We start from the raw sequence: 9,787 nt of genomic DNA, 5'->3' as shown, positions 1-9,787 counted from the left end.
GGTTTGTTATGTTGCCCAGGCTGGTCTTGAACTCTCAGCTTTAAGTGATTAAGTGACCCTCTCACCTTGGCCTCCAGAGTGTGGGATTGTAGGTATGAGCCATTGCACCTGGCGTATTTTTTTTTCTCTTGATCTCTGCTATTGAAAGCCAACTCAACATTTGTGTTTATAATGCTTAAATAAAAGTTTAATCATAAATGGATTCAAAACATGGCAATCATGCATGTGCTAATGGATTTGTATATTGGAATATTATGGAACCGTGGAAAGCACATTATAAAAATAAGTAAAATATAAGTAAAATAAAGTAGGACATAAATTTTTAGTACAGTTTGTAATCTCTGCCACTTTTATGGGGATGGCAGAACTATTTAGACACTGCTGGATAGAGGCGCTCAATAAATGTTAATTGGATAAATGAAGACAGGTGAAGGGTAGTTCCTAACGTGTTTTTTTTAATCATAATTTTGCATAGCAAGATATGTTGGTTTTTATAGGAAACACTTTTGTAGATGCCATGTCTAGAATCTTTGTTCATAAATCGTATTTTCAAATCTTGACTTTGAGACAGGGTCTCTGTCACTCAGGCTGGTGTGCAGTGGCATGATCACAGCTCACTGCAGCCTTGACTTCCTGGGTTCTAGCAATTCTCCCACCTCAGCCTTTTGAGTAGCTGAGACCACAAGCCTGTGCCACCATGCCTGGGTAACTTTTGTATTTTTTTTGTAGAGACAGGGTCTGGCGATGTTGGCCAGGTTGGTCTCAAACTTCTCAGATCAAGCAATCCACCTGCCCCCAACTCCCTTAAGTGCTGGGATTACAGGGGTGAGCCACTGCCCCTGGCTTCAAATCTTATTTCACAGTTCTGTGAGTGATGGTTTAATTCCTACTGATAGATGAGGAAGTGAGGGCTCAACACCTCATCCTTATGTGAAATCGGGTTGTAAGTGCCGAGTCTAGATCTTCTGACTCCAAGTCCCTTGACATTTCCTGACACTGAACTTGGCTAATATGTTCCAGGCTCTGGTTTTGGAGACAGGAAACAAAATTGAAGTCCCTGCCCTGTCCCTGGCTTGCTGGGTGATTTAGGGGTAAGTCACTTCTCTTTGTGTCTCTTCCTTTCTTGGGCTTTTGACCTGGTGATTTATAAAATCCTTTCCCCCTGTTTCTTTCAGTGGAGAGAGGACTCTGTTAGGATGTTGGCTATCCAGTCTAATGTTGCTCCCCCAGTCACTTTATCTCTTATCTCCTTGTTTTTTTGTCATTTTCATCTTGTCAATTTATTATGTCCCTTTACCATGTCAACCTTTTGTTGACATTTGGTCATATTGTCAGAAAAGATACTTATTTCTTTGCTCATTATATATTTTACCTATCTAGATAGAAACTTTGTGAGGACAGAAGTCCTCTCTGACTTTTGCTCATCTGTACCTCCAAAATCTAGCACAGGGTTGGACTCAAACTCATAGTTAGCTCAGTAAAATAGTTGTTGAAGGAATTGCAGGAATGGAAGTGTATGTATGATAAAGATAGGATGAGCTCGCTTCTCCCACAACATCCCTTACTACTACTATGGGTTTTTCCCCCATTAGTCTTGTCAGGAAATAAAGTGCTAGAGCAGTAGTTCTTGGCTGGGTGAGTTTTGCTATCCCAGATGACATTTGGCAATATGTGGAGCTATTTTTGGTTGTCACAATTGGCACATGCTACTGGCATCCAGTGGGCAGAGGCCAGGGAGGTTGTTAAACTTCATACAATGCACAGGACGGCCCCAGCCCACTCCAGCTCCTGATAAAGAATCCACAGATCCTAAATGTCAACAGTGCCAAGTTTAGGAAACTCTGTGCTAGAGAGATTGAATGAGGTTAGTTTGCTTGTTTAAAATTTTCATTTGGGTGATTGTTTTGAAATTTCAAACATACAGAAAAGTTGCAAGAATAATACAAAAAATGACCTTCACCCAGATTTTCCAGTTGATATCTTGCCCTATTGCATTATCGTTTTCTCCATATATGGAATTATTTTTCTTTCTGAACTATTTAAGGGAAAGTTGCAGACATGATGTTCTATTGCCTCTGTATAACTCAGTGTGCATTTCCTAAAAGGGTTTACATAAACACAGCATCATTATCAATTATGATGACCCAATATCATTATCTAATTTAAAATCTTATTCATGTTTCACATATTATCCCAACTGTCTGTGAAGCAAGTGTTTTATTCCTCTTGCATTTGGGATGATGGTAGAGCTTGAGTTCCCTGGATCTAACCCATCCCAGTGTTGTTTAACAAGAATTAAAGCTTTAGGCCGGGCATAGTGGCTCACGCCTGTAACCTGAACACTTTGAAAGGCCAAGGTGGGCAGATCCCAAGATCAGGAGTTCAAGACCAGTTTGGCCAACATGGTGAAACCCCATCTTTACTAAAAATACAAAAATACAAATAAGTAGCTGGGTGTGGTGGTGTATGTCTAATTCCAGCTACTCGGGAGGCTAAGAAAGGAGAATTGCTTTAATCTGGGAGGTGGAGTTTGCAGTGAGCCAAGATCATACCATTGCACTCCAGTCTGGATGACCGGTGAGATTCTGTCTCAAAAATACTAAAAATTTAAAAAATTCTCCTGGAGCCAAACATTAATGTTGAACTCCTGCAACTCACCAACTTTGTTGGGTTGAGTTTGGCCTTTGGGGATATCACCGTGAGTGATATCTTTTAGACACTGAGTCTGGACGTGTCTTTCAGTGGAATTTTGTGCAGTGAGGATGGTACCAAGTCTCCTGGCTTCCAGCTGGAATGTCAAATCCGACTTCAGCACCAGACACATCCTTAATAAATGGGAAGCTTTGTGATAATGACTTAAAACAGGAGCTAGTATCTCCCAAATAGTGAGGATTCGTCAGCTAGCATTAACCTGAAGAATAATAGAAATCCTTCAAAAGGCTTTTTATGTTTTCTCTCTGCCTTGCTTCCATAATCTTTCTTGACATTTCAGATGAATTCTACCTGAAATCTATGGACCAACTTTGAATAGAAAGGCTTATAAGTGAATATTCTTTGTCAGATACTAGATATTTGTTATTTAGTCTACTGGGGCATAAAATTTCATAAGACTTATTAGATATTCTTTTGTTCCTTCCCTTTTCAACTTTGATTCTCTACTGCAGCATATAATTTTTTTCCTCCATCCTAAGAGGACCAGTGTCGGGCACATTTCAGGTGCTACATAAATGGTGACTGTTACAAGTGATGTTGCCAGAACTGAAACCAATGTATTAGTGCCCCGGGGCTGTTGTAACAAATGACCACGCACAGGGTGGCTTAAAAATAACAGACAATAGCCAGGTGTGTTGGCTCATGCCTGTAATCCCAGCACTCTGGGAGGCCAAGGTGGGCAGATCACGAGGTTAAGAGATCAAGATCATCCTGGCCAACGTGGTGAAACCCTATCTCCACTAAAAATACAAAAATTAGCTGGGTTTGGTGGCGGGTGCCTGTAATACCAGCTACTCAGGAGGCTGAGGCAGGAGAATTGCTTGAACCTGGGAGGCGGAGGTTGCAGTGAGCCAGGATCATGCCATTGCACTCCAGCCTGGCGGCAGAGTGAGATTCCGTCTCAAAACAAACAAACAAACAAACAAAAAACAAATGATTCTCATTTTGGAGCCCAGAAGTCCAAAATGAAGGTGTTGGCAGTGCTAACTCCTTATGGAGACTGAGGGAGAATCTATTCCATGCCTCTTTCCTGACTTCTGGTGGTTGCTGGCGATCCTTGAGGTGCCTTGGCTTGGTGCTACACTACTCTAGCCTCTGCTCTAGCATCACTTGCCTTTCTTCTCCATATGTATATCTGAGTCTCTTCTCCTTTTCTTATAAGAACATCAATCATTGGACTTAGAGTCCATCCTAATCCAGTATGACCTGATGTTAACACATATTTGTGTCATAGCCCCTCAAATTCTTATGTTGAAGTCCAGATCCCTGTACCTCAAAATGTATACAGTCATGGGCTGCATAACGACTTTTCAATCAATGATGGACCGCATATACAACTGTGGCTGCATAAGATTATAATACCATATTTTTACTGTACCTTTCCTACATTTGGTTATGTTTAGATACACAAATATTTAGCTTTGTTAAAATTGCCTGCAGGATTTACTACAGTAACACACTGTACAGGTGTGTAGCTTAGAAGCACTATGCCACACCACATGGCCTAGGTGTGTAGTAGGCTATACCACTTAGGTTTGTGAAGGACACTCTATGATGTTTGCACAACAAAAACATTGCCTAATACCACATTTCTCAATATAATCCTGTAGTTAGTGATCCATGACTATATTTTGGAGATAGGGCTTTGAAAAGAAGTATTTAGGGTGAAATGAGTTCATAGGGTTAGACCCTGACCCGATATAACTTACGCCCTTATAAGAAGAGGAGGTTAGGACACAGACACACATAGAAAAGACTGTGAAGATACCAGAAGATGGCCATCTATAAGCTGAGAAGAGAGAGCCCCTTGGAAGGAACCAATCCTGCTGACACTTTTTGATCTTGGACTTAGAGCCTCCGGAACTGTGGTAAAGTATATTTCTCTTTAAACCACCCAGTCTGTGTTAGATTACTATGAAAGCCCTAACAAACTAATGCAGTCTGCAAAGACCCTATTTCTGACTGGGTGTGGTGGTTCATGCCTGTAATCCCAGCACTTTGGGAGGTTGATAGGGGAGGATCCCTTAAGCTCAAGAGTTTGAGGCATCATAATGAGTTCTTGTCTATATAAAAATTTTAAAAATTAGCTGAGCCCCAGAAGTTGAGGCTGCAGTGGTCTGTGATTGTGCCACTACCCTCCAGCCTGGATGGCAAAGACCTTGCCTCTTAAAAAAAAAAAAAAAAAAAAGACCCTATTTCCAAATAAGATTGTATTCGGAGGTTCTGGATGGAAATGAATTTTGGGAGTCTCTATTAAACCCACTACACACAGCATGAGTGAAAGACTGCAGTGAAAAATGAGGCTACAGGGATAGTCTAAGACCAGATTGTGGACAGCCTTGAATGCCAGGGTTAGGGTGTCTGGCCTTTTTTCTAGATGTACCAAACTCTGCCAAACTGAGGGATGAACATGTGAGAAGCTTAGAGAGGAACCACAATGAATAGATAGGGAAGGTTTGTTGTAATTCCTAAATCATCTCATCCTTTCATTTTGTTTTGTTTGAGATGGAGTCTCACTCTGTCGCCCAGGCTGGAGCGCAGGGGCGCGATCTCAGCTCACTGCAAGGTCCGCCTCCCAGTTCTTGCCATTCTCCCAACTCAGCCTCCTGAGTAGCTGGGACTACAGGCGCCTACCACCACGTCTGGCTAATTTTTTTGTATTTTCAGTAGAGACAGGGTTTCACCGTGTTAACCAAGATGGTTTCGATCTCCTGACTTCATGATCCTCCTATCTCGGCCTCCCAAAGTGCTGGGATTACCGGTGTGAGCCACCACACCCGGCCTCATCTCATCCTTTCAATGAGCATACATGGTGTGTCAGAGTTAGGGAACCTGGTGACTTTGAATTGGTGGGAAAGACTTTCAGGGTGTGTATAATCCCCAAGAGGTTTTGAATGTGTTCTCCTATGCCAAATCCTGATGACCAAGTGCTGGCTGCTGGAATTCTACCCCTGACAAGGACTGTATGATGAATTCAGCATGTCTGCTGTGGACAATGGAGGGGGAAATTGGGGCTGCTACAGTTTGATTGTTAGTTCCCTCTAAAACACTTGTTGAAATTTGGTGTCCATTGTACCAGTATGGAAAGTGGGGGACCTTTATAGAGGTGACTAGGCCATGAGAGCTCTGCCCTCATGACTGGGATTAATGCCATTATAAAAGGGCGAGTTCAGCTCCCTGCTGTCTGTCTCTCATGCACTTTCTTGTTCTTCTGCCTTCCCTCCACGGGATGATGAAACAATAAGACTTTCCAAATACCACCTCCTTGATCTTGAACTTCTCAGCCTCCAGAAATGTGAACTGATAAATTTCTGCTCTTTATTTACACAGTGTCTGCTATTTTGTTACTGCAGCACAAACACAAAGACAGGGGCCCAGGTGCCATGTATTTGAGATCCCTGGTTTTGTTCTTCAACCCAATGAATTGCTTCGTGAATGTGTGCCACAGCTTGTTCAGAGTCCAATTACTGTGATAGGAGCAACTGCTTTTGTTTATAACAATTCTGGAAATTGAAGCTTTAAAAATATTCTGTTGAGTGTTCTGTTGAAGTCTCATCCAAGTACTTCAATGATTTTTTTTTTTTTTAATCTGAACAGAGTAGCCAAATGATACCAAGTTAGAGGCAGTAATGTGTAAAATTGCTTTCATGAAGATGTTCTGGTTTATTTCCTCCAGTCCAGGGAGCAGAGCCCAGGAAGCTCTCACTTTACAGAGGCTTTGATCTTCCCATCTCAGTCTAGCTGTTGGCTGTTGAGTCCTGCATTTGTTAGCCACTAGCTTTTGGCTCCTCTGGGTACAGTTTTGATGTAGTTCTTTGTTCTTGTTGTTTTTAATAAAGAAGCAAAACTTCAGAAGATGCAAAGTATTTAGGTATGGAGGTAAATAATAGATTTGTTTTGAGTGAAAACAAAAGTTTCTTTTAAAGCTTTGTGTTCTCTGATAAAATAATTTGATGAAATTATTTAAATCATTGATTAATGAGACTGAACATCATGCTTGGAACCTGGGGCACAGAGAATAGAACTTGTGCTTAACCCTTGAAAAGAGGAAATGCGATAGTGCGTTAACTCATTTATTCCATCAACAGTTACATATTGAGCCTCTAGCAAATGTCATATTTCTCTGGAAATAAAATTTTTTTCTAGTTCTGAGCTCTTGGAGTTTATAGTCTAATAAGAGAAATAAATATAAATGTAAAATCACATGTGAAAAATTGAAACAGGCAGGAGGTATTGGTGCTATGGGAATCTGCAAGGGGATTTGATTCTGGCAGAGCTGGTTACTTAAAAACTTTCTATTGTTTCTTATTAGCCCTAATTTTGGGGTGACAAAATGTACAACAGTATTTCCTTTTCTAGCCTTTCATGGGGTTAGAGCATCCATATAGCAGAGTTCTGACCAACAAAACAAATTGCAGTCTGCTGGAGTATGTTGGTCATAAGAGGGGCAAACCAGGCTGGTGATGCTATTCTATGTGTCTTTATTGAATGTGGATGTGATGTCTGGAGTTGCAACAGACAACTTAAGATTATCAGAAAAGGCCAACAGAACAGCAGAAACATCAAACCTTGCCTTATTGATTTTTCTGAAACAAAGAATGCTGCAATTGCTCACTTTCAGACTTCATGTTACGTAATAATAAAAATTCCTATTTGCTTAATCCACTGTTAGTCGTATCTTTACTTGCAGCCAAGCACATTCTTAAGTGCTGTTAAGGGAGTTCAGAGAAAGTTTCCTTGAAGTCTTGACTGACTGATGTTTGAAGAATGAGCAAGGTTTAACTAGATGATGGAAGAGTTTCTATGCAAATATTTGTGACAGGAGGAGATTGGTGCCCACAAAGGGTGGCAATACAAAAGTGAAGGGAAGAGAGAATGGAGAGGGGTGAAGGGCAAGACCTTACAGCCTTTCCAGGCCATGTTAAAGTTGTGTTTTTGAGAAACTTGGAAAGCCATTGAAAGGTGTGAAGTAGAGGAGGATAATATAATACCTGTCCATTGTTAGACAAACGCAGTAAGTGCTGTGAGTTATATAAGGTATTATGAATGCACAGAGGGAAGAAATACGTCTTTCAGGAGGGCAGAAAAGGTCGCCATTGTGTTGAATATTAAATAAAGAGAAGAAAGTCACCAGAAACAAAATGAGGAGAAAGTTCTGGACAGAGGAAAGAGAAATATGATCAGAGTGCTGCTGGTGTAAATTAATGGTGCATTTAGGTTCCCATGAGTAGCATAGTTTGTGTCAAGTGTAGGGCTCCTCCATGAAAGGAATGGAAGGTGCATTTACAAATGTAGGTGTATAGGCAAGATCATCAAACCTCTGAAACAAAGCCTGAGTTATAGTTAGGATAACAGTATAATTTATTACCCAAACTGGGAAACTTTCGGAGTGAAAAACGGTGCTATAAATTGTTGAACAATTGTCATTCATCAGCTCTCTCCAGGGCAAATTGGAATGTAATCTATGGTCACTCTACTTGGGTAGATTAAATATATTGAAATATATTGGACAACCGGAATAATTAATTGGCTTTTAATAAGATAAAATTTGCGCATACCATCTCCCAACTTAAAAATGAATGTCCCACTTCTAGAAAGCTATCACAAATGCTAAGAACCTGCCTTTGGAGTTGCATATAATAATTCCAATTTATACACTTAAACAGTTAAACTGTCTTCCAGCTTTTGAAGCTTTGAAGTCAGCTTCCATTTACCAATTACGAGATGCTTTTCTACTGCTACCTAGTTATCTCCATGAACCCACTTTCTCTTTGAATTGGAATACAGGTCTTTTTAGTCTCATTTCTCTTCATAGCTTGTGTTAATCAGAATCATTTTGATTGCAAGGGACAGAAACCCAACTGTGGGAGTACATGCTGATCACCATCAAATATTCCAGCTCTCTACCTCCTGGGCCCATGGCTGAATTGCACTTGCAGGTCTCCCTCAGAGGGGAAATGTTTACTATTGCTGTATCAGATCGTTTAATGGCTGCTGTGTGTCTCTGCTGTAGAGAATGACAGCATTCTATATCGCTGCTTCTGCATCTGCTGGTTTCTAGAGTGAGCACAACGTGCAGAGAAGGAGTCCCCTTTTAATGCACAATGAATATGAAAATGAGAGACAGCAGCAAACTTTGCTGTTTGAAGCCACTGAGGTTTTTGAGATTGTTACTGCATCATAACCTAGCCTATCCTGGCTGATAAGCCAACCCAAACTAGCGCAAGTGAAAAGGAGAAATTGTATTCTGTGGTTTGGAGGAATTGTGGGGCAGCTCACAGGATGTACAGAAATAGAACCAGGGCCTTAGGGGATTGAAATGATGAGCTAAGAACTATATGAACACACATTTTCTTTCTGTTGTTTTCTTTAACGTCCTTCTCCTTCCATCCTTGTGCCCTTATTTCTCATCACTGCTTATCTTTGTTTTGCTTCATTCTGCACATTGCACTCATCTAGAAAGAAAGAATTGTGCCAGAAGCCCTACATTTACTTTGTCCTAATTGAACATGTTTAAGGGAAAGTATTTCATTGCTCCCAGTTTCCAGGTGACAACCACTGGAAAATAATCTGATTGGCTCTGAGTGGGCTGTGGATACCTCCCTGAACCACCCACACTGACAGAAGTGTCAGCTTTGCTTGCTGGCATGTGTGCACATGTTTTTGACTACTGTATGTTCAATTTATAGTTCCTTAGCAGAATTTTATTTAAACTAGTTTCCATTTTGTGGATGTCAGTTCAGAAAAAACTAGGTAGTAGTTAACCTGCTTAATACCATGTGTAATTAGATGTGCTAATATTGTCTTCACAGACCCCCTCAGGTAGTCTTGCTGTCTTGTGTGCTATGACTGGCTTCCTCTGTCTCTCCATATTACCTATTACTGTTAGTAGATACCCTTTGAATTTCTTGCATCAGATTAAATAAGATATACTGAGTTTGCTAAAATTTGATGTTATTTATTGCATGCCCCAAACACTAAATTTTTTGGGTTTCTATTTGTGAGATGTGCTTTTCTGGTGATGTTATAGAAGTTCTTGCTAATCTGAGAGAAGAAAATACTTTATATTTGTATT

General features: G+C 40.6%; 1 long non-coding RNA gene across 1 annotated transcript in view; it reads left to right on the top strand.

Annotated features, from left to right (window-relative positions):
* The window catches only part of LOC144338233 (uncharacterized), a 32,670-nt gene that overhangs the window by 17,280 nt on the left and 5,603 nt on the right, over nucleotides 1-9,787 (top strand). The window contains exons 2-3 of the long non-coding RNA XR_013412198.1: nucleotides 1,021-1,091; nucleotides 4,433-4,580. This is a non-coding gene — a long non-coding RNA (uncharacterized LOC144338233). The remainder of the gene's footprint in view (nucleotides 1-1,020; nucleotides 1,092-4,432; nucleotides 4,581-9,787) is intronic.

Source organism: Macaca mulatta, chromosome 20 (genome assembly GCF_049350105.2).
Source record: "Macaca mulatta isolate MMU2019108-1 chromosome 20, T2T-MMU8v2.0, whole genome shotgun sequence".
NCBI classification, from domain to species: Eukaryota; Metazoa; Chordata; class Mammalia; order Primates; family Cercopithecidae; genus Macaca; species Macaca mulatta.
This window is presented reverse-complemented; position numbering and strand designations above follow the sequence as displayed.